The sequence below is a fragment of the Hippopotamus amphibius genome, chromosome 8 (assembly GCF_030028045.1).
Source record: "Hippopotamus amphibius kiboko isolate mHipAmp2 chromosome 8, mHipAmp2.hap2, whole genome shotgun sequence".
NCBI classification, from domain to species: Eukaryota; Metazoa; Chordata; class Mammalia; order Artiodactyla; family Hippopotamidae; genus Hippopotamus; species Hippopotamus amphibius.
This window is the reverse complement of record NC_080193.1, coordinates 66,908,446-66,933,633: the sequence shown is the minus strand read 5'-3', so window position 1 is coordinate 66,933,633 and position 25,188 is coordinate 66,908,446. Positions and strand designations below refer to the sequence as shown.

The window sequence follows — 25,188 nt, the reverse complement described above, 5'->3', positions numbered from 1 at the left end:
ATCTGATGCACCAACTGGAATAGAGTTTACTCAAAAAATAGTTTTGTGTCTGAGTAGCAGTTCTACTCTGGCTTTTCCTGGAAGCACTGTTCAGTATCTCCCTTACATTTCAAATAACTACAGATGCTGTTATTCACATTTAAATTGGCAAATGTATTCTATCCTAGAAGATTTCATGAAAATGCTTTGATTTTTTTTACAGAAATTTCCACATTAGGAAAGCATGGCTAGATTAAGAATAATTGGAATAAAGCAAAGTCTTTAACTACTTGTACTTAAAAATTAATGTAAATTCTCATAGATAATAAAGAATTGACCCTAAGCTACAGAACATTTTGACATAAATACTGGCAAAGATGAGTTGCATACAAAATTCACTTTTTTCATGAAGCAGGAGGAAATTCCTTTCTGTGCATAGCTAATAATCAATATCCTAGAAACGTGAATAAAATTGAAACTATATTTTTTAAAGCCATGCTATTTTAAGGCTTCTCTTTATTAAGTTCTCTCATGGCACAGTTAAGGCATCACCTTGAAAAATTAAATCATCAATAATACTGTCTGCACTAAATAAGTTTCCTGAAAACTACTGAATTTATTCCTTCTGTGTCAGCTTTTCCTTCTCTACAAACTATTCAGCTATAAATCTAGTGTATTGAGGACTTCTGAGTTGTAAATTGCTAAGAGTCTTTCCTACTTGTTCAAATAAATAAAATGATAATCACCTTGTCTAAGCATTTAAAACTTTTCAGTATACAGTTTCTGAATCTATGCATAGAGCATTCTGCTTACCCATTTGTAGATTCTATAAATAAGGCCTGGGCAAGATTATCGAGGGTCCCTGAGCTCAGGACTCTCGCCAAATTAGGTCAAATGCCACTAGATTCTAGAAAGTCTGTGTACTAATGGCTCTTCAGAGAGCATTAACATTCCAGCAGGAAGAAAGCTGTATTCATTTTAGTTTTAAAGATTTTCCCTCCCCCACCCTGTTTTATTGGAATGAGCTGTTACACAGCAGCCCAACACTGACATGAAATTGGCTTTTGGTGGATTGTTCACTACCTTAGCAAGTGCAGAGAAAAAAATACGACCAAAGAGAAGGATGATAATGCTGTTAATGAACTCAGTTCTGCATAACTGAGTAGCAGTTTCTTCACGGGGGGTGTTCAGAGTTGACCTCAAAGGAAAGATGGCTGTCTTCCTTCCAGACTGGAGTATCCTGACCACGGTGAGAGATTCAAAAGAGAGACTTAAGTGCTGGCTATTGAGGATGGTGCTGTGGATTTTAAGCAAGGTAGTAACGCAAAGCTGTATCAACTAGTGTTGGGCTGTTAGTTCCCCTTTTTTGCTTTATTTATCAAAATAAAAAGTTTTATTTTTCTGATTATTAAAGTAATTCATGCTTCCTTGGAAAATTCCATTTAAATAAGAAACAAAAAATTACTTATAATCGTAATATCAAAAAATAGGCATTAATAGCAGAAGCACTATTATGTGTGTGTGTGTGTGTGTGTGTGTGTGTGCATAGGCACACATATTTAGAAAAAAATAGGACAGGACTGTGCATACGGCTTTGTGTTCTAACAATTTTTCATCAAACTGGTAACATAGTTTGGCCTTTCTATAATATATATAGCATATATTATACATAATTATTAATACATCAATGTAACTTATCATTTACATATTAATAATGTAATAATATTAATAATTAAACTTACACATTAATAATATTAATATGTTGAATTCTACGTAACATATAAATATATATAATGATTTTAAAATTTGTATGAACATACCATAATTTATTCAATCTCCCAGTAATATGTATTTATTATTTCTAATTTTTCATTAAACAATGCTGCAATGAACATTGTGGTGTGATTTGCTTTGCATATTAGTCCTGTGATTTCTCTAAAAGAAATTCCTAGGAGTGGAATTCTTGGGTCAAATGGTATGCACATTTTCAAGACTTGATAAATGCTGCCAAATTGTCCTTCAGAAAAGTTGCAATCATTTTTATTTCCACCAGCAGTTTAGAAGAGTGCTTATTTTCTGTTTCTACTTGTTAGCTGGGAGTGTAGTTAGTTTTCCTCATTTTTAAAAACAGAGTACCAATTTAATAAAGAAAATTCAAAGTTTATTTTTGCTTTAATTTGTATTTCTTTGGTTATTATTGAGGCTGGATATCATCTCACGTCGTATTTCTTCTTGTATTGAATATTCTTTTCCTTTGCCCATTCCCTTCGGGTAGTTCATTCTCTCATTACTTTGTCGGAGTGTTACTGGTCAACGATATGAGCGTTTTGCGTGTCATGTAGGGCACAACCGTTTTTTTTTTCCAGTCTGTCCTCTGTCTTTGACATTGACTTCTTTTAAATACAATTTTGTAAGCTGTTTTTAAATCCTTTCTGAATCAGGTGACAGCTAGATGGGTGGAAATACACAAGGACTCAGAATTAGTAAATAGCAGAACAGGTCTACCTTGAATCCAGGTCTATCTTTTTGCAACGTCTATGCCTTTACACTCTGTATTCCTCAAGTTCTGACTGTCTTGAATTTGGCCTATTAGTACATATTACCCACAAATACAGAAACAGCATTTGAAAATGGGCTGTCTTACTAACTACAGAGAGTATTATTCTCCTTCCTGCTTCTCTGGAGTTCTGGACCATGACAAATAACATAACTTCCCTGTACACCCCACAAGATCAAAACCACCCTGGCTGAGGCTGGCTCCTTTCCTCACCACGCAGTGGCAGGCACTCTCCTTTCTGTGCACAGAAGCGCTGAGTCCTTCAGTAACATCCATGGGAAGGGAGGGTTCCCAGCTCTAGGAGTCTCTCAATCCAATGGACGCATTTGTGGATCCACCTACAGGCACGGCCTTAATTTTCACAGACAGAAAATGACTCAGAATTCAGCAATGGCTCCTGTTCTTATCCACGCAATAAATATTTCCATAAAACTTCTATTTTGTGATGATAGTAAGTTAATACTTACTGTATGTCATTCTTCTGAGTGCTTTATGTTTGTTACTCATAGTATCCTCGTAATGACTCTATGCTGTAGGTGCTATTACGATCTTCCTTTAAATGGGGACATTTTGAGGCACAGAAAGGTTAACTAACTTGCCCAGGGTTGTACAGTTAATAAGTGGAGGAGACAGAAGGGACTCAGGGTGTCTGGTTCCAGAGCCTGCCTACCACTAACCTGAGCTGCCTCCCAGCACACGGTACCTGCACAGCATAAAGTACTGGATACAGAATTAAATACATAGACATACAGGGCTTCACCACACTGGGTGGAGGGCGTGGCACACAAATGGCAAGGTTCCCATACTGACTGCAGAGAAATAATCCACTCAGCCTGGGTTTTGGAAGCCAGAGACTTCAGAAAACCTCTTCTAGAGAAGAGGTGCCAAAATAAATGAATGGAGAAATGTGGGCTTTATAATCAACATGCAACTTTTTACTGCTGAAAACTCAATATATTAAAATAAAATTTTTAAGTGTAATTTGTTTTTCCAAGGCTTTCAGCCTCCTGGGGTTAAATTTCCTTTAATGCCCCAAAGAAAATGATTCAAGCCCTTATCCCACATGCTATGGGAACTTGTGTTCTGATTACCACTTGTTCCAAATTTCTCCTCCTGACTCATCTCCCCCTTGCTGTCCTCACTGCACTCTGTTTCCCCTGTCCTTCCGCTGACCTTTCCTAAAGAACCTCTACGCAAGCCTACTGTACATAGTCACCTTCTACTGAGGGCTGAGTATAAGTGAAGGGAAAGGAAGGAAACTTAAAATTAAATATTAGATATCATGGTGCTAACAGAAACAGCCACTAGAGTCTGGAGTTTCTCATAAGCCATTTGTCTCCCTGAGTTCTAACTTCTGTCAAAGTACAGGTCTTCTGTTCTCTACAGAGATCCTTCTCCTGTCTCTTATCATTTTCCTGGCACCCCACACGCAAGTGACCAGCATTCAACACCCAAGTGCTTGTTACTTCATACTAAGAAGAAAACTGGCTCTCTCTTTGTTTCCTGTTCCACATGATTTCCTGCAAACCTTGCGGGCATGGTGGGGGGGGAGGGCGCTTATCTCAAAACCACTGGAAATTTTCTCCATCAGAAGAGTTTATTCTCCTCCTAAAAATTCCATCTTTTGGAAGTAACTGCCTTAAAATACAGCCATCTCTGGAGATAATCAGTTTTGTCTCTCACACAATTACTTTCAGGAGGTAGTATTCAAATTATAGGAATAACATTTTTCATCACAGGATGTATTTAAAAGTAATATTTCTACTGTTTGTAGCTGTTTATAGACCATCTGAGGCTTGAAGAAAAGAGACACCTTGCACTGGATGTCAATCTGGGAGGAAGATGGAAACTTCCCGCATGTAATTCAATGCAAAGAACAAGATTCTGCAAGTCATTCCTCTGTTGGTGCCCATGATGAAAGTCTGTAAATTGATGGTTTGGAGCTCGGGCTATATTTTCATCAAATAAATAGTAGTCAGAGCTCAGATTATCCCATAAAGGCCTATTTAACCCCCACGGTGGCTGAAAAATGGTAGCAATTACACTGGTCTGAATTTGGGGTGTTGGGAGTAGGAGACTCCATGGTATAGGAAAGAAAGGAAAAAGAAAGATTAGTTCACTTACACTCATGACCCTAGACAGTTACAGTCATTGCTAGTTGCTAATATTTTATCTGTACTCTTCTTCCACCCCTTCCACCTCTCTCCTTAGGCAGGTCCAGCCCATGTCCTTCTCCACGGCACCCGCCCAGCCTTTGCCTCACACTAGAACTGTGTTCATGAGTGATTCCTTTCTTCACTCAACACCCCACTCTCTCAGTGCAGACAACCTCAGCCCAGTGTCAAGAACAACTATCTGAATCAGTTAATTGGCAGTAAGGAACAACTTCTAATACTGTCAACCTTTCAATGAGTATTTTTCTTTCAAAAATAATATTTAAATACTTTGAACATGTTTTGATGTGGTGGAATTCCAAATTAGTGAACAAATTTAAAAAAAATTTGTGTAGAAGGAAATATTTTCCAGAAATGGGAGGAAGAGGGGAGTAGAACAGAGAAAATGAATGAGTCATTAATGCCTAGGATTTTGTCCCTGGGATGAAGTTGATACATATTAAAAGCATCCAGTTTTCTGTTTGTTTTACTTTGGTTCCCTTAGGGAGGCAGCAATGCTTTGGACAATAGAGATGGTTGTTTCAGAATGTGTTTCTTGTTTAGATATTTTAGAAGCATGCCCATTGCCTAAATGAAAGTACATCTTTTGCCTAGTAATGGCAAAAGCTAAAACATTTCTATAAAATTATTTCAGTGTAACGTTGAATAATGGTTACTTCCCACCTACTTCCCTATATTTATGGTATACAGCATAACCAGCACATAATGTAAGCATAGTGAGGTAAAAATAGCAGAGTCCTGGACTATAAACCAAGAATCCTGCATTTGCCCTGGATGTGCCCATTGTTAAGAAGCTACAAAGAAAAGAAGACAACATTAGATGTTTCTTTTGGCCCAAAAGAACCTTACTACTTCATCAGTCTATTAACAGCCCAAACCACGGTCAAGGTGCACTGGCAGATCCGCCTTTTAAACTGACTTACTCATTCCCCCAGCTGCAGGGAATGCTGCCAACTGAACCCCATCCCAGAATGGCCCTCTGCTAAAGAAAAGCACCTCTTCCTGGAGCATCCGAATTCTAACGACTGGCCAACGCAGAGGTTTAACGTCTGAGCTCATGTCAATGAAGGTCAATCCTAAAGGCCTGCCCAGCTCCAAAGCTTGTAGTGGGATGAGCTGAGGCCTTCCTCGCAATTGTACTTCTGCCAAATGTCTTCACTTCCTCAGAGGTGTTGTTGCTACACTACAAGGAACCTCACGAGTGCAAGTCTCCCTCACAGAGTCTGTTTCCCCAGGAACCCAACCTAAGAAGGTTGGTGCCAAGAGCAGTTCAAGGAAGCAAAACCTAAAATTGGATTTTGGAGGTGGAGTACACATGGAGTATGAAAAGTTATTCCAAGGCATGCTACAGCCATGTACACTGTTACAACCGGTGGCCAACTGGGATGTGGTGCCTTTGGAAGGGGAGTGCTGCCTGGGTGCAATACCACAGGTGTTAAAAAGTTCAAGGAAAATAGTAATTATAAGAAGAATGAACTATTTAACACTCTGCTGAATGCCATCTATGCACTGGAAAGAGACAAAGAAAGTCTGAGCATGATTAATCACCAATTTAAGGCCAAGTGTGAAAATCAAACAGCCTGCTGGCAACATATAAAGATTCTGATCTCTAGGAGGGCAGAATAAGCTAAGTCTTTGGTCCAGGACTTAATTATAAGGGTAGTGGAGCACTAGGAAAATCTGAATTCTCATTTCTAGTCAATGCTAGGCCAAGGTCAGGGCAATGGTTAGAAAAGAATGGGGCTCTGAGATTACAGTAGAAACATCTGAATCCATGTACTTAAGAAACTTAAAAGCCTAAAGCTCCCTGAACCCTGCAGACCTATAGAAGGGGCTTGCTTCTCCCTTTGCAAGGCTAGTCTTCCCCTTTGGCTGAAGACAATACAAAGGCCTTTGTCTGCCTAGGAAGACAACACATGCTGACCTTCTCCCAAATTAGGATTTACCCTTCCTCCTTTCCTTGTTACCAGACCAATAACTTGGGTCATGTTACAATATTAACCAACCTGGGGACACCGTGGGCCTGCAAAGGGAGAAAGGGGATGATAAGTTGAAGAAGCCGCAGGACCTAATCAGTATGTGCTAATAGGAGCTGGAAAAGTCTGTATGGAACTGGATCTTGAAGGTGTTAGGTCAGTGTGGGGGAGGGGTGCAGAACATAAAACTGGATAAGGGAGGGTTTATCATTAAGGGGACGCTCTCCTGTACTGTGTGTTTTAACATCCTAGCAAGAACCCCAGAAAATCAGAATAACATGCTGCTATAACAGCTCTTAGAAACCTGGAGAAAGTGATGGCCCACAATAAGTAAAGGAGGGATTTCAGAACCACTGCTGTGGATAATAGCCTTATGGAGCAAATGGCTCAGAGAAATGGGCATAGCAAGGGTAAGGCCTGAGTACCAATCAGCTGGTTTTATTCCATCAGAGGTTCTGGAGGACACATCATTTTCCAAAGGGATGAGAAATGTGTTCAGAAAAAGAATACTAGCATCCAGATTATGAAGCCTCTTCCCTCCCATCACATTTTTCTAAGGCTTTTTGTGTCCTCAGACTGAAGTTACTCCAGGAGTTCATCTTAGACTCAGGCTTCTACAGGTATGAGTGTGCTTCCTTCCTTCCTTCTTTTAAGAAACAGCCAATAAGATGTTTAAAATTACACTTAGGACAATAAACCCACCAGTTGTGCTTAGTAACAAAACACCACTTGGTTTACTGGAGTTGGAAGTTAGTTGGACTCAGTACATAAGAGATTGTTATATGGAGAGATTCAAAGACAGAGTTAAACCATACAGGCTAAAATATCTCCAATGTGTATTTCAGTGGATTTCTCTATTGAATCTCATTAAACCTTTATCACTAATATTCTGTAACAGGCATGCCCACAGAGTCTAAACTTGCAGTATTTGCCCAAGAGTAATTCTGAAAGGTTGAGTGAAGAGTAAATATCTCCTTTTGAGGTAGTGAGAGGCATGGTTCAAAGGGGAAGGAGACTGAAAGGAGGATTACCAGAGTCTGAGGATAGTAAGGTGAGGGGATAAAAGGGAATGGCTTAACAGACTCTCCGAGTGAGCATGGTTTCATGCAACCAAGAGAAAAAGGAGGTTAAATGGATTAAGGGGCAGTTCACAGGTTTGATCATACCCCACTGTGAAGCCAGGTATTTCTAACGCATAATTATTCTTGAGTTCCCTTTTCTGAGAGCCACTGCTTGAGAAGGCATGCAAGTGGAAAAGCCATCAGTGGGCTGCAACCAGATCACCGGGAACATAAGTAACCACCGACTGTTTAAATAACTGCTACGCAGCCCTGTCGATCCAACTGTTTCCAGGAGACAGCCGTGCTCTCTGGCCCTATAAAATGCCCTCCTTTCCCCCAGCCTGAAGTGAAAAGGTCAACCAGCACTCTGGGTAATAGTGTCACCATCCACTCCACTATTTCACCTCTCTTTCTCCTCTGTCCTCACTCTAAGTACATGAGAAGGGGAGGCTCCTGGATCCCTACCCCCCTGGAGACCTCCATGCTGCTCCTTGGTGATGAACGGCAAATGAGGCAACGTTTGGCTGGTGATTGTAAGCCATTTGCCAAGCCTTGGCCAAAGGGAGATTTCATACACCAAGTGTTTTGTAGATTAGGGCAGCCTCAGCAAACACAGAATATGACTGACAAATCGTAACAGTTTCTCATGAAGAGCTCACAGCTCTCTGCAGGGCTCCACTTCATTAATCACTTGCTGAATGTGCGCTGCTTCAGCCACTGAGACAGGTGCAAGGTATATAAAGAAAAAGGAGGCACAGAAACTGTATTTTCAGTGTGGAAAAGCACTGGAGAGACAGCAGGATGTGAGGTTTAGGGATTTGGGATCTGGATGAGGTTGACCTGGGTTCAATTTGCTGCTTCACCACTTATGTGCTTTAGAACCTTTGCCAAGTTCCTTAATTGTTTGGATCCTCAGTTCCCTAATCTGTTAAATGGGGTCAATGTTCCCCAATGTTTTTTAAAGTCTTTACTGAATTTGTTACAATATTGCTTCTGTTTTATGTTTTGGTTTTTTGGCCTCCAAGCATGTGGGATCTTAGCTCCCTAACCAGGAATCAAACCTGCACCCCCTGCACTGGAAGGCGAAGTCTTAACCACTGAACGGCCAGCAAAGTCCCCAAATTTTTTAAAAGAACCAAATAGGATAAAATAAAGAGCTAGCACTGTCTTTGGTATGTCGAAAACACCCAACAAATGCCAGCTACTATTATAATAATAATTCAGGATGAGGGCACATAAGTATTGACTGAGACAGTGGCAAAGATATTCTAATCAAATGTGCTAAAATACCCAACACCAAAGTCATCCGAGTTAAAGCCACAGGATGTTGTCATTATTCAGACTCAATTTCCCATATTCTGATGTTGCCTATTTATATATTTCCACTTCTATCCCTGGTTGAGATTCTAACAAATGCAAAGAAGCAGAGAGTAAGTAAAGTATCCACCCTGCCTAACTGCATCTCCTGTATGCCTGCCTGTAGGTGAGAGGTGTGAGTTGAGGAAATCATGGTGGAGTGATGGACGAGGAGGTCCAATACAAGAGCAGAACATGTGAGTCCTCATCTTGGCCTAATTTCAATCTTTTTATTTATTTATTTTTGCCTTTAAGAACTTTTATTGAGATACAATTGACATACTAGTTTCAATCATTCTAATCTGTAAGCTAGATTTATATTAAAAGGAAAACAAATAAATATGTTACCCCCTAAGAGATAAAAATATTTTTCTTCTAACAGTTACCTTCAGGTACTGTTAAACAGGTACAAAGGGTACGTTGTGTACCCTTTGTTTTAACGTAAGGTAAAAACAACTTGTCAACATTTGGGTTTATACTGGTAGGAGAACCTCTCCCAACATTCTGAAATCACACTACATTTTAAGTAGGCCATTGCCTCTTTTACCTACATGCTATCCATGTTTACAAGTCCAAATATACTAAATTATCATATATGGAGAAATTATTAAGTATATTTACAAAAACCAGTTCTAATATGTCACAGTCAGTCAGTCAGTGAACATTTTATTAGTTGTTCACAGGGTACATGATGCTTATATTAGATATAATTTGGCAAAGATGCATTGCAATAGAAAAAAACTTAATTCAATCCAATCCAGTAACACACTCCACCAGAACAAATTACTATAAAGGATAATTTAACCCTGATAAATTCAGATACGTAGAAATGTTGTGGGTTTTTTTTTGTAATTCGGGTCTAGATTTATAATTAAAATTATAACTGTCTTAACAGTAATAGGAATGCTTTTTTTAAAGGCTTCAAAGCATTTGCTGGAAAATGATTATTTGATTCAGCAATTGCTTCAGACAGTCAACTAAGATGTATGCCTTGAAAAAAAGCCCCATGTCCGGACCATAACCTTTAAGAGATGAGAGGAATAATCTGAACCTGTAACAGCACCGACCGCTGTGCTCAAAAGTATAAATATTCCTGTCTTTGACTGGCATTTAGCATTATAAAAGAAGAATGATGTCCTCTATTACAGCAAGGAAAGAATCATCAATTCAGTTTACACGAAGATTTTCTACGTCCTTGCGTCAATCATTTCATAAAATTATTGATTAAAAGAAATAGAAAAGGAGTGAAATGTCATAAATAATGGAAAAACACTGAAGACCTGCACACACTCTGTGTTTGGAGCTTATGATGCAGATCTCAATTCAAATTTAACCTTCAAAGACAAATGTCAGGGACTGTGCCATCACTTTACTGAACATCCAAGGTCAATCAATTACTTCCGTCTACTTAGTACACAATTAGACACGCATTAGAGAAAACACAAAAACCTAGGATTCAGATACTGGTTTTCCTTTTCATTTGAATGTCAAATTTATCTGAATTTTAAAAAGAGGGCATATTATGAGCGAGCAGCTAGAAGAATTTCCAAAGTGAAAATACAAAATGGGTACATGAGAACTAGAAAGCCTCCTATAAGCCCCAGTCAGTAATTCCCCCTCCTTCTTCAAAGGTAACAGCAGCTTGCTTCTAACACCAAAGATTAATTTTGCTACTCTGTAACTTCATGTAAACTGAATTATACTGATTTTTTTTTTCTATTTCCCAAAGAGGTCCATAAGCATTTGAGAATGCTTTTTTTTTTTATTTTTTTTTTATTTTTTTTTTGGGGGGGGTATACCAAGTTCAATCATCTGTTTTTATACACATATCCCCATATTCCCTCCCTTCCTTGACTCCCCCCTCTCGAATCCCCCCCACCCTCCCCGCCCCAGTCCTCTAAGGCATCTTCCATCCTCGAGTTGGACTCCCTTTGTTATACAACAACTTCCCACTGACTATCTATTTTACAGTTGGTAGTATATATGTCTGTGCTACTCTCTCGCTTCGTCTCAGTTTCCCCTTCACCCCCCATCCGCTCCCATACCTCGAGTTCTCCAGTCCATTCTCTGTATCTGCATCCGTGTTTTTGTCACTGAGTTCATCAGTACCATTTTTAGATTCCGTATATGTGAGTTAGCATACAATATTTGTCTTTCTCTTTCTGACTTACTTCACTCTGTATGACAGATTGTAGTTCTATCCACCTCATTACATATAGCTCCATCTCATCCCTTTTTATAACTGAGTAATATTCCATTGTGTATATATGCCACATCTTCTTTATCCGTTCATTTGTTGATGGGAATTTAGGTTGTTTCCATGTCCTGGCTATTGTAAATAGTGCTGCAATAAACATTATGGTACAAGTTTCTTTTGGGATTATGGTTTTCTCTGGGTATATGCCCAGGAGTGGGATTACTGGATCATATCGAAGTTCTATTTGTAGTTTTTTAAGGAACCTCCAAATTGTTTTCCATAGTGGCTGGACCAACTTACAGTCCCACCAACAGTGCAGGAGAGTTCCCTTTTCTCCACACCCTCTCCAACATTTGTTGTTTCCAGACTTTGTGATGATGGCCATTCTGATTGGTGTGAGGTGATACCTCATTGTGGCTTTGACTTGCATTTCTCTGATGATTAGTGATGTTGAGCATCTTTTCATGTGTTTGTTGGCCATCTGTATGTCTTCTTTGGAGAAATGTCTATTTAGGTCTTCTGCCCATTTGTGGATTGGGTTATTTGCTTTTTTGGTATTAAGCTGCATGAGCTGCTTGTATATTTTGGAGGTTAATCCTTTGTCCGTTGTTTCATAGGCAATTACTTTTTCCCATTCTGAGGGTTGCCTTTTAGTCTTGTTTATGGTTTCTTTTGCTGTGCAAAAGCTTTTAAGTTTCATGAGGTCCCATTTGTTTATTCTTGATTTTATTTCCATGATTCTAGGAGGTGGGTCAAAAAGGATCTTGCTTTGATGGATGTCAAAGAGTGTTCTGCCTATGTTTTCCTCTAGGAGTTTTATAGTGTCTGGCCTTACATGTAGGTCTTTAATCCATTTTGAGTTTTTTTTTGTGTATGGTGTTAGGAAGTGTTCTAATTTCATTCTTTGACATGTTGCTGTCCAATTTTCCCAGCACCACTCATTGAAGAGGCTGTCTTTTTTCCATTGTATACTCATGCCTCCTTTGTCAAAGATAAGGTGCCCATATGTGTTTGGGCTTACTTCTGAGTTCTCTATTCTATTCCATTGATCTTCCTTTCTATTTTTGTGCCAGTACCATACTGTCTTGATCACTATGGCCTTGTAGTATAGTTTGAAGTCAGGAAGCCTGATTCCACCAACTCCATTTTTCCTTCTCAAGATTGCTTTGGCTATTTGGGGTCTTTTGCATTTCCATACAAATCGTAAGATTTCTTGCTCTAGTTCTGTGAAAAATGCCATTGGTAATTTGATCGGGATTGCATTGAACCTGTAAATGGCTTTGGGTAGTACAGTCATTTTCACGATGTTGATTCTTCCAATCCAGGAACATGGTATGTCCCTCCATCTGTTTGTGTCATCTTTGATATCTTTCATCAAAGTCTTAAAGTTGTCTGCATACAGATCTTTTGCCTCCTTAGGCAGGTTTATTCCTAGGTCTTTTATTCTTTTTGTTGCAATGGTGAATGGGAGAGTTTCCTTAATTTCTCTTTCTGCTCTTCCATTGTTAGTGTATAGGAATGCAAGAGATTTCTGTGCATTAATTTTGTATCCTGCTACTTGACTAAACACATCAATTAGTGCTAGCAGTTTTCTGGTAGAGTCTTTAGGGTTTTCTATATATAATATCATGTCATCTGCAAAGAGTGACAATTTTACTTCTTCTTTTCCAATTTGGATTCCTTTTATTTCTTTTTCTTCTCTGATTGCTGTGGCTAAAACTTCCAAAACTATGTTGAATAACAGTGGTGAGAGTGGACACCCTTGTCTTGTTCCTGTTCTTAGAGGGAATTCTTCTAGTTTTTCCCCATTGAGAACGATGTTGGCTTTTGGTTTTTCATATATGGCTTTTATTATGTTGAGGTAATTTCCTTCTATGCCCATTTTCTGGAGAGCTTTTATCATAAATGGATGTTGAACTTTGTCAAAAGCTTTTTCTGCATCTATTGAAATGATCATATGGTTTTTATCCTTCAAGTTGTTGATATGATGTATCACGTTGGTTGATTTGCATATATTGAAGAATCCTTGCATCCCAGGGATAAACCCCACTTGATCATGGTGTATGATTGTTTTAATGTGCTGTTGGAGTCTGTTAGCTAGTATTTTGTTGAGGATTTTTGCATCTATATTCATCAGTGATATTGGTCTGTCATTTTCTTTTTTTGTGACATCTTTGCCTGGTTTTGGTGTCAGGGTGATGGTGGCCTCATAGAATGAGTTTGGGAGTGTTCCTCCTTCTGCAATATTTTGGAAGATTTTCAGAAGGATAGGTGTTAGCTCTTCTCTAAATGTTGGATAGAATTCGCCCATGAATCCATCTGCTCCTAGGCTTCTGTTTGTTGGGAGATTTTTAATCACTGCCTCAATTTCCGTCCTTGTGATGGGTCTGTTCATAGTTTCTATTTCTTCCTGGTTCAGTCTTGGAAGATTGTATTTTTCTAAGAATGTATCCATTTCTTCCAGGTTATCCAATTGATTGGCATATAGTTGCTTGTAGTAGTCTCTCATGATGTTTTGTATTTCTGAGGTGTCCATTGTTACTTCTTTTTCATTTCTAATTCTGTTGATTTGCATCTTCTCCCTTTTTTTCTTGATGAGTTTGGCTAATGGTTTATCAATTTTGTTAATCTTCTCAAAGAACCAGCTTTTAGTTTTATTTATTTTTGCTATGGTTTCCTTCCTTTCTTTTTCATTTATTTCTGCTCTGATCTTTATGATTTCTTTCCTTCTGCTCACTTTGGGGTTTCTTTGTTCTTCTTTCTCTAGTTGTTTTAGGTGTAAGGTTAGGTTGTTTATTTGATCATTTTCTTGTTTCTTAAGGTAGGACTGTATTGCTATAAACTTCCCTCTTAGAACTGCTTTTGCTGCATCCCATAGGTTTTGGGTTGTTGTGTTTTCATTGTCATTTGTTTCTAGATAATTTTTGATTTCCTCTTTGATTTCTTTAGTGATTCCTTGGTTGTTTAAGAGTGAATTGTTTAGCCTCCATGTGTTTGTATTTTTTGCAGTTTTTTTCCTGTAATTGATATCTAGTCTCATGGCATTGTGGTCTGAGAAGATGCTTGACATGATTTCAATTTTCTTGAATTTGCTGAGGTTTGATTTGTGACCCAAGATGTGATCTATCCTGGAAAATGTTCCATGTGCACTTGAGAAGAAAGTGTAGTCTGTCGTTTTTGGATGGAATGTCCTATAACTATCAATTAAGTCAAGATGGTCTAATGTGTCATTTAAAGCTTGTGTGTCTTTATTTATTTTCTGTTTGGATGATCTGTCCATTGATGTAAGTGGGGTGTTCAAGTCTCCCACTATTATTGTGTTCCTGTCGATGTCCCCTTTTATAGCTGTTAGCATTTGCCTTATGTATTGAGGTGCTCCTATATTGGGGGCATAGATATTTACCATTGTGATATGTTCTTCTTGAATGGATCCCTTGATCATTATGGAGTGTCCTTCCTTGTCTCTTTTAATAGTCTTTACTTTCAAGTCTAATTTGTCTGATATGAGTATTGCTACTCCAGCTTTCTTTTGACTTCCATTTGCATGGAATATCTTTTTCCATCCCTTTCCTTTCAGTCTATATGTATCCCTTGGTCTGAAGTGGGTTTCTTGTAGGCAGCATATAGAAGGGTCTTCTTTTTGTATCCATTCAGCCAGTCTGTGTCTTTTGGTTGGAGCATTTAATCCATTTACATTTAAGGTGATTATTGACATGTGTATTCCAATTACCATTTTCTTAATTGTTTTGGCTTTGTATTTGTAGGTGTTTTCCTTTTCTTGTGTTTCCTACTTAGAGAAATTCCTTTAGCACTTGTTGTAAGGCTGGTTTGGTGGTGCTGAATTCTCTTAACTTTTGTTTGTCTGGAAAGCTTTGGATTTCTCCCTCAAATCTGAATGAGATTCTTGCTGGGTAGAGTATTCTTGGCTGTAGGTTTCTCTCTTTTAGGACTTTCAGTATATCCTGCCATTCCCTTCTGGCCTGCAGAGTTTCTGTAGAAAGGTCAGCTGTTATCCTTATGGGTTTTCCCTTATATGTTGTTTGTTGCTTTTCTCTTGATGCTTTTAATATTTTTTCTTTGTGTTTAATTGTCATTAGTTTGATTAATATGTGTCTTGATGTGTTTCTCCTTGGGTTTATTCTGTATGGGACTCTCTGTGCTTCTTGGACTTGGTTCATTATTTCCTTTCCCATGTTGGGAAAGTTTTCCACTATAACCTCTTCAAATATTTTCTCAGACCCTTTCTTGTTTTCTTCTTCTTCTGGGATGACTATAATTTGAATGTTGGTGTGCTTAATGTTATCACTGAGGTCTCTGAGACTGTCTTCTAGTCTTTTTATTCTTTTTTCTTTTTCCTGCTCTGTGGCAGTTATTTCCCCCATTCTATCTTCCAACTCACTTATTTGTTCTTCTGCCTCCGTCATTCTGCTGGTTATAGCATCTAGAGTATTTTTAATTTCAGTTATTTTGTTATCCATTGCTGTTTGTTTTTCTGAGTTCTTATGAACTGTTTCTTGTACTTTATTTTGTTATCGAGATTTTGTATCATTTTTACTATCATTACTCCAAATTCTTTTTCAGGCATTTTTCCTATTTCCTCCTCATTTATTTGGCCTTGTGTGTTTTTTTCCTGCTCCTTTGCCTGCATGGTGTTTCTTTGTTTCCTCATGGTTGTCCAAACTTTTGCGGTTGCTTGTCCTGGCGATAGAGGTGTTTATAGAAGACTGTCCAAGCCTTAGACTAATGTCCAAGTATTGGATTAAATAAATATTAAGTCTAGGAAACACATACATGTATAAGACACACAATTACTGAATCCATTAGGACATAAGGCTCTAGAAAGACCTGACAGAACCCCAGTGTGCTATCAGATATTCAAAGAGAAACCCAACAGAAATTGACAACTGAAACAGAACAAATCAGAGACAAAAGCAAAAGCAAACAAACAAACAAATAACACCTTACACATACAAACATTAATCCAGGGAGATTTTGTAAGCTAGGATCAAATATAGAAAAGAGCCAGAGTACCACCAGAGAGAATGGAGATTCTCCGAATGTAATTAGACAACTGTACTAAGAACTAAGATAGAGACAAAAGCCTAATATTAAATACCCAGGCAGTGCGTCATCTGGAGAATAGAGCAAGGAGTCTGAGCAGACCGACAGTGTTGCTTATAAGTATGTTAAGATAAAATAAACTTAAAAAGGCTGGAAGAAAGGGGAACAGAAGAGCATAATGTGGTTGGAAATATGGAAATAAAAAGAAAGGAACAGAAATGTATAAAAGATAGGGATGAAAGGAAAGTATGAGAGATATATTGTCCATAATACCAAAAACTTAGCTAGATATAGAAGTATATAAAAAGGCAAAAAAAAAAAAAAAAGAATAAAAAATATCATTAAAAAATTATGTTATAAAACTTGTAGACCCCTTAGGGCTAAGATCGTATTTAATAAAGAAAAAAAAAAAAAAGAGAGAGAGAGAAAGGAAAAAAAAAAAAAAATCCAGAACTGATCCCAGAATGGACCAGTTCAATAGATATTGATACTACTATTTCTGTTTCCTTAGAGTCTCAGCTGTAAGTGTCCTTCTCCTTGCCTTGGGTTTTTTTGCATTATTCTGTGACCAGCAGAGGTTCCTTTATTGTTCGTCTGTAAGCGTAGGTGTGTGGGGAGGGAGAGGGTACAATAGTGTCTCCTTCTCCTGGGAGTGAGTGATCAGTGGCGCACTGTTGTTTCAGTCAGGCTTGGAGGTGCCTGTTGCAGAGGGATGCTGGTGGCTCAGGTGTACACAGAAAGTCTTAGAGTTGGGCCTCTCTCGGGGTTTTTTTTGTTGTTGCTTTTTTTTTTTTTTTTTTCTCTCAGCAGCCTCCCTGCTGCTGGCGTTGCAAGGGGTTTTAATCTAGCCCCACCCGAGTGCCTGAGGGTACTTGTTATCCCTGAGGGCCTTAGTTGGCCCACAGGGCGTCTCTCCACTGCCTGTTGCAGAGGCGCCGAAAGAGAGAGAGAGGCTATGCGCGCGGCTCCTCCCCCCGCCCGTGAGCCTGCAGCCTCCAGCCGCCATCATGGCCGGGCAGCTCTCTGGGACGGGCACTCCTCTCCGCGGACCTCCTCCCTCCTGTCCTCTCGGTCCGTCACCCTACCGGCAACAATGTTTCTCACCCTGAACCAGCTCTCTGGTTCCCACGCTCCCATTCCCGGACCCTCCGTTCAGCCCAGCCGCGCATTGACGTCTCGATCCGGGAACGCTGATCTGCGCTGCGGACCCTGCGTGTGTTTCTCACTCCCTCCCGTCTGCAACAGCTCCGCCGCTTCACCCTCTTTGAGCCTTCGTAGATGCCTCCCTACCGGCTATGTCGGGCTCCCCGCGGTCCTTTCTGGTGTCCGAGGCCATCTGCTGGTGTTCAGCTGGTTCTCTGTGGGAATTACTGTGTCCTTCCGTGCGTTCCCAATGCATCTGTGGAGAGGGATGCACTCCACGTCCCTCTACTTCGCCGCCATCTTTTCTCCTATCCTGAATTATACTGATTTTGTGCCTGGCTTTTACTGTTCAACAGTACAGAGTATGAAAAGCACTTATTTTATTCATGTTTGTAGTTTGTTTTCATTGCTGAAAAGTAATCAATTTTATAGATGTACAAAGATATTAATCGCTCTATTATTAAAGGGCATTTGGATTGTTTGGGGATGTTACACACATAATTTTGCAATGGATATTCTTGTACATATTTTTGATGCACACGTGCAAGCATTTCTGCAGAAGACATTCCAAAAGGAAAAATGCTGGGTCATGGGGTGTGAGCATATTTAACATTCAGTAAGTGATGACAAATAGTCTTCTCAAGTAGGTGTAACAAATTACATTCCCATCAGCAATAAATGAGAGTTCTCATTGCTCCACCTCTTCACACACCTGGTAAGGTCAATCTGTTTAACTTTTAGACATTCTGGTGTGTATGTAGTTATAAAACCATGGAGGTGTAAATGCGTGTGTCCCCGATGACTAATGAAGTTGGGGGATTTTATATATACTTATTGACTGGACTCTATGTTACATCCCCAGAACTTATTTTAGAGCTGGAAATTTGTACACTTTGATCAACATCTCCCCGTTTCCACAACTCCCCCAGTCCCTGGCAACCAATTCTACTCTCGGTTTCTAAGAGTTCAGCTTTTTGAAGATTCCACATATAAGTGAGAGCATACAGCATTTGTCTTTCTAAGTCTGAATTATTTCATTTAGCATAATGTCCTCCATGTTGTGACAAGGTCCATCCATGTTGGATGGGTTACCTCGTTTTTATATCTGAATAATATTCATTCCCACCAACAGAGTAAAAGGATTCCAATTTCTCCACATCCTCACCAACACTTGTTATTTCTTGTCTTTTTAATAATAGCCATCCCAACAGGGTGAGGTGATATCTTGTTGTGGTTTTGGCTTGCATTTCCCTGATGATTAGTGACACTGAGCATCTTTTCATGTACCTGTTGGCCATTTGTGTCTTCTTTGGAGAAATGTCTATTCACGTCTTCAGCCCATTTTTAAATTGGGTTATTAGGCTTTTAGATTTTGTTTTGTATTTCTTTTTTTTGTTTGGGGGGGCGTTGCTATTGAGTTGTATGAGTTCCTTACATATTTTGGATACTAATCCCTTATCTGATATATGGCTACCAAATATTTTCTCCCTTTCTGTAGGTTGCCTCTTCATTTTTTTGATTATTTCCTTTGCTGTGCAGAAGCTTGTTAGTTTGATGTAGTCTCACTTGTTGATTTTCCTTTTGTTGTTTGTGTTTTTGGCATCAAATCAAAAAAATCAGTGCCAAGACCAAATCATTGCCACTTCCCTGTTTTCTTCTAGGAGTTTTATGGTATCAGGTCTTACGTTTAAACCTTTAATCTTTTTTGTGTTAATTTTTGTGAGTGGTGTAAGTCAGGGGTCCAATTTCATTGCATGTGAATATTCTCTTTTGCATGTGAATATTCAATTTTCCCAACACCATTTATTGAAAAGAATATCCTTTCCCCATCTGAGTATTTGTGAGTCCCTTGTCCAACATTAATTGAGATATATGCATGGGCTTACTTCTGGGCTCTTGATCATATTCCATTGGTCTATGTGTCTGTTTTTATGTAAGTACTATATTGTTTTGATTACTATAGCTTTGTAGTATAGCCTGAAATCATAACATGTGATGCCTCTGGCTTTGTTCTTTTTGAAGATTGTGTTCACTTCTGAAAGTCTTTTGTAGTTATATATAACTTTCAGGATTGTTCTATTTCTGTAAAAAAATGCTATTGGAAGTTTTATAGAGATTGCACTGAATCTATATTTGGCTTTGGATGGTATGGGCATTTTAACAATATTGATTGTTCTGAGCTATAAACACAGGATATCTTTCCATTTATCTGTGTCTTCAATTTTTTTCATCAATGTCTTCTGGTTTTCGGTGCACAGATCTTTCATTTCCTTGGTTAAATTATTCCTAAGTATTTTATTGTTTTTGATGCTATCATGAATAGGATTGTTTTATTTCTCTCATATATTTTATTGTTAGTGTGTAGAAACACAACTGATTTTTGTATGTAGATTTTGTATCCTGCAACTTTACTGAATTTGTTAATTACTTCTAAGAGTTTTTTGGTGGAGTCTTTAGATAATATCATCTGCAAACAGAGATAGTTTTATTTCCTTTCCTATTTGGATGTCTTTAATTGTTTTGTTTTGTTTTGTTTAGCCTAATATTTCTGGCTAAGATTTTCCAGAACTATGTTAAATAGGAGTGGTGAGAGTGAGCATCCTTGTCATGTTCTTGAATTCAGAAGAAAAGCTTTTCAGCTTTTCACCATTGAGTAGGTTAGTTGTGAGCTTGTCATATATGACTTTATTAAGTTGAGGTACAATCCCTCTATAATCCAATTAATTGAGAGCTTTTATCATGAGAGGGTTTTGAATTCTGTCAAATGCTTTTTCTGAATCTGTTGAAAGGATCAAATGGTTTTTATCCTTCATTCTTTCAATATGGTATATCATATTTATTGATTTGCATGTGTTGAACAATCTTTGCATCCTAGGGATAAATCCCACTTGATCATGGTGTATGATTCTTTTAATATGATGATGAATTCAATTTACTAGTATTTTGTGCAGAATTTTTGCATCTATATTCACCACAAATATTAGTCTGTAGTTTTCTCTTCTTGTAGTGTCTTTATCTGGTTTTGGTATCAAAGTAATTCTGGCCTCATAAAATGAGTTTGGGAGTATTCTTCTCTGTTAAATTTTTTGGAAGAGTTTGAGAAGGATCAGCATTAATTCTCCTTTAAATATCTGGTATACTCCACCAGTGAAACCATTTTGTCCTGGGCACTTCCTCATTGGGAGATTTTTGCTTACTGCTTCAAACTCCTTAATTGTTATTGGTCTGTCCAGATTTTCTATTTCTTTGTAATTCAGTCCTGGTAAGTGGTATGTTTCTAGTAATTTATTCATTTCTTTTAGGTCATCCAACATGTTGAACTTTGACTGTATCACCCCATTCCCTCCTGGCCTGCAAGGTTTCTGCAGAGAAATCCACTGATAGCCTTATAGTTTTCCCTTATTTGTGATGAGGGAATTCTTTTGCTGCTTTCAATATTCTCTCTTTGGTTTTTACTTTTAACACTTTGATTATACTGTGTCTTGGAGTAATGTCCTTTGAGCTTCCTGTATGTGGATGTGTGTATCTCTCTCAAGATTTGGGAAAGTTTTAAGTTATTATTTCTTTAAATGAGCTTTCATTGACTTGATGGCATCCCAAAATTCATATAGGCTTTCGACTTTCTTCACTCTTTTTCATTCCTTTTTCTTTTGTTCCTCTAACTGGCTAATTTTAAATGATCTTTGAGTTTGCTGATTCTTTCAACTGCATGATCAAGTCTGATGTTAAAGCTCCCTGTTGACTTTTTCTCTTTGTTCACTGTATTCTTCAGTTCCAAGATTTCTGTTTGGTTCTTTTTTTTTATGGCTTCTATTTCTTCATTAAACTTCTTGTTTTGTTCATGTGTTGTTTTCCTGATTTCATTCTGTTGTCTATATGTTCTCTTGTATTTCATTTATTTTCTTTAAAATAATTATTTTGAAATATTTGTCTTGCAAATCATAGATCTCCATTTCTTTAGGGTTGGTTACTGGAATTTTATTAGTTTCCTTCTGTGGTGTCATAGTGTCATATTTGCCTGATTCTCTGTGATCCATGTAGTCTTGCATTGGTGTCTGTGCCTCTGAAGGAGCAAACACCTCTTTCAATATTTATAGACTGCTTTCAGCAGGTAAAGACCTTCTTCTGTCAGTTCTGTAATCTGATGGGATTATCTCTGAAACTGCAGTCATACTGGGTTGGAGCCAGTTGTGAGCTTTGTCTCTATGCCTGCAGTGAGGCCTGCTGTTGGTGGGCTTGTTACCAAGAATTCAGGCGGGCATGGGTTCTGTCTCATCCCCAGGTAGATGAAGCTGCCTCCAGTACTTTGTTCAGTAGGGTGATGCCGGAACAGGGTCTGCTTCGGTGTCCAAAGCTGGGTTCTCAGACAGTGGGCCTATTTCCAGATACACAGATGGATGTGTCTCCAGCCACGTCCTTGAGAAGGTTCCTGGTTGATTGCTGGATGGGCCCCTGGGTGGGCAGGACTGGCCCTGGACTATGGCTGAGAAGGGCTGGAACTAAGCCTCAGGACTGTTTCAGGTTCCACAGCCAAGACTGAGGTCTGCAAACCTGGCTCTGGAGGCACGGATGGGCATGTCTCCCTCCAGGTCCTTAGGCTGGCTGTACTGCTCCTTGACTGCAACTCAAGAGGCTATAGCTGAGTGTAGCACACAAAGGATCTTCTGGGTCTTAGTTGGGAGTGTCTCTTGCCAAGTCTCTTTGCCAGCAAGATTGCTGGCTGACTGTGACTAGCATGGACTGGAGCCAAGTTAAGGGCCCTTTCATAATCTGCAGTCTGACCAAGTTTGGGGGGCTTACTTCCAGGGACACCTACACTGCAGCTGAAAGGGACCAGAGCAGGTTCACAGACCACTTTACAGTCCACAGCTAGGACTTATGTCTGTATGCCTGTTACATGATAATTGGTGGGCTTGACTCCTCCCAGGTCCCCAGGCATAGAATGGTGGTGACAGGACCAAATGGAGCTGTGGGCAAATCCTCAGGGTACAGGGCTGTCTCCAGGTCTGTAGTGGGACGACTGTTGGTGAGTCAGTCACCTGGGTGTGAGACTGCCTTCTTGAAATGCCTCCCCTCAGTGTTGGACTAAATCAGGGTTTAACAATCTCCTACCTGGATCCCATAGCTCTCACAAAGGCACTTTTGTTTGTGGATGGAAGTCTTGGAAACTATGTTGGCTGAAATCTTTGTGCGTTTGTAAAAGCCTATGGAGAATTTAAAGAGCTACTACAAGGCAACATGAACCCCATATTTAGGGATTGGGGGAGCTTAAGTAACATTATTTATTTCTTGGATAAGGGAATTAAGCCATGCACAAGACAGGTTATAACCAACATAAACCTATATTTGACTCAAATTTCTATACATTTTACATGAAAGTTGATCTTCTTTCAGCTCAATTTATCAGGGAAATTTCCAGGTTTGCCAAATTTGTAAAGTCATTGTCTTTGGCAACACTTGCTTCAAGGACTCTTTACCTGGTATTTCATAAGATGAGGTAAATATATCTTCTTGATTAAAATCATTGAATCTCTTCTTCACACTTCTAGACCACTGCCAAAAACAACAATTACTAAATTTAATACACAACATATCAGACTTGCAGTAATTGGTAGAACAAGTTGAGACGCTATACAATGTGACTTGGAGAGCACGGGTTATAGTGGATTGTACTCTCTTCTCTATTTAAGAAATCAAAATAATAAACAGAAGATCAATAGGACAATAGCATATGTAGAGGAGTAAAGGCTCCTAGGTGGGAGCCAGTATGGAGAGTTAGTTCAGGGAACTAAACAATGCAAATGTGACTGAAACAGGAGCTTGGGAGGGAGTGGAGCTGGATGAGGTTGCAGAGGTGAGCTGGGGTCAGAGCGTGCATAGTCTTGAGAGAAAGTCACAATAATTGTGGCTTCCTCCTAAGGGCAGTGTGAAGCCAAAAAAGAAATTAAGTCAAGCAGTGGCATGATGAGAACTGCATTTTTAAAAGGTCACTCTGGCTGCTGTGTAGAGAATAGATTAGAGTGAAGTGAGAAGACTCAGAGAAAGGATTCTAGAGGTCTGAGAGAAAAATGGTGACTCTCACTAGAAGAGTGGTGTGGAGATGGAGAGAAGACAGTGGACTCCTGAGAAATAAAAGGGAACACTACCTTCCTTTCAGACCATATCCCAGACATACATACAACATGGTCCATCTGAATACAGTCACTGGCTGGTGTGTGATATCCATGAAAGTCTGCAATCATTCTTCATGAATTAGCTCTAAGTAGGACTTTCTGGTTCAGGTTCACACCCTGTGTTCCATGCTGTGCTCAGCTGATTTTGAAAGAGGCAGAAGAGGAAGAGTTTGTGATAAGTCACAACCTGTGCATTTTGCCTCCTAAAGCTGGCACATGGTAGGCAGTGGGAGGAATGTTGACTGCCAGCAGGACACAGGTGCAGGGGCAAAGGTTCACCCACTCCCTCTAAGCTGTTGGTTTAGAAGCTTAAACACCTGCCAAGTCTGTAGCCTTAACCAGCCTAACTGAGCAGCCCTTTCTCCCACCTGGAGAAAGGACAGTTACAATCAATAAATAAACAGATTCAATCAGTTAAAATTTGCTTATAAACAATCCCATGAAATGCACTATGTCCTTAGAAGGAAGGCATTAACCTTTTGAAATGCAGTACCAATATCTCAACCCAAAGCCCAGTTTAATTATCCTCTGAAAAAAGCGATAATAAGAAGGAATGGCAGGGATTATCTCATATTAGAGGCATATCAGAGTCTTTACAGGCAAAAGGAGAGAGTATGATAACAAATGTTTTGTGTATTATGCTTAATACTTAATATCATTTACTTAATGGCCTAAGTTGTGTTGGGAAACTACAAACTGCAAGCTAAGTCCAGGCCAACACCTATTTTTTGAGTAAAGTTTGACTGGGACACAACCACACCCATTTATTTATGTGTTGTTTCTGGCTGTTTTCAAACTACGACATCAGAGATAAGTAGATGCAACTGACTGTATGGTCAACAAAGCCTAAATATATTTACCATCTGGCCCTTTAGAGAGAAGTATGCTGACCCTGCTTTTTCTCTAAACAGAACTTATTTAAGAGAGCAGTAGGCTTCTTTTAGTCAACTTTTATACCAAGTTCTTGATGTTCACACATATGGTTACCACTCACACGGAAAACTTCTGATCCAAATTCCATTTGGCACTAGTAAGAGATAGAATCATTTATTCTTCCTGAAGTCCAAAAACGTTGTTCTTACAGTAAGTATTTTTGTGTGTTTGAATAGCACAGGCTTTCATTTTAAAAGATAACTTTATGAAATTAAGCCCTTTTTAAAATAAGTTGAGGAGAAAACTGCTTTTTAAAAATTCAAAAAAAGTTTCTTTAAACCAACACTTGATGAAACAAAGCTCTCAAATTTTCAGGCTCCATTCAACTGTCCCTGGTTCCCCTAAATTCATAGCCCTCAAATAGAAAATAAGTTAAATAGTAAGAAATCCATAGTGAACTGTGCTATTTTAAATGATTTCATAACATCTATTTAACGCGAAAAACTCAGTTGCAACTATTCTATTTATTGCCATAGCAAACTGTAATTCCATTCGTACTCAACTGTTCTGTGTAAAAACAACCATATAAATTCCTTACTCAGAAACTGACACCCAATTGCTTGATTTATATTCTAGCT

The 25,188-nt window shown here is 38.8% G+C and overlaps 1 long non-coding RNA gene across 1 annotated transcript in view; it reads right to left on the bottom strand.

Annotated features, from left to right (window-relative positions):
• Positions 1 to 2,187: 2,187 nt before the first annotated feature.
• LOC130858076 (uncharacterized) overlaps positions 2,188 to 25,188 on the bottom strand; it is a 188,771-nt gene continuing 165,770 nt past the window's right edge. The window contains exon 3 of the long non-coding RNA XR_009054982.1: positions 2,188 to 2,427. This is a non-coding gene — a long non-coding RNA (uncharacterized LOC130858076). The remainder of the gene's footprint in view (positions 2,428 to 25,188) is intronic.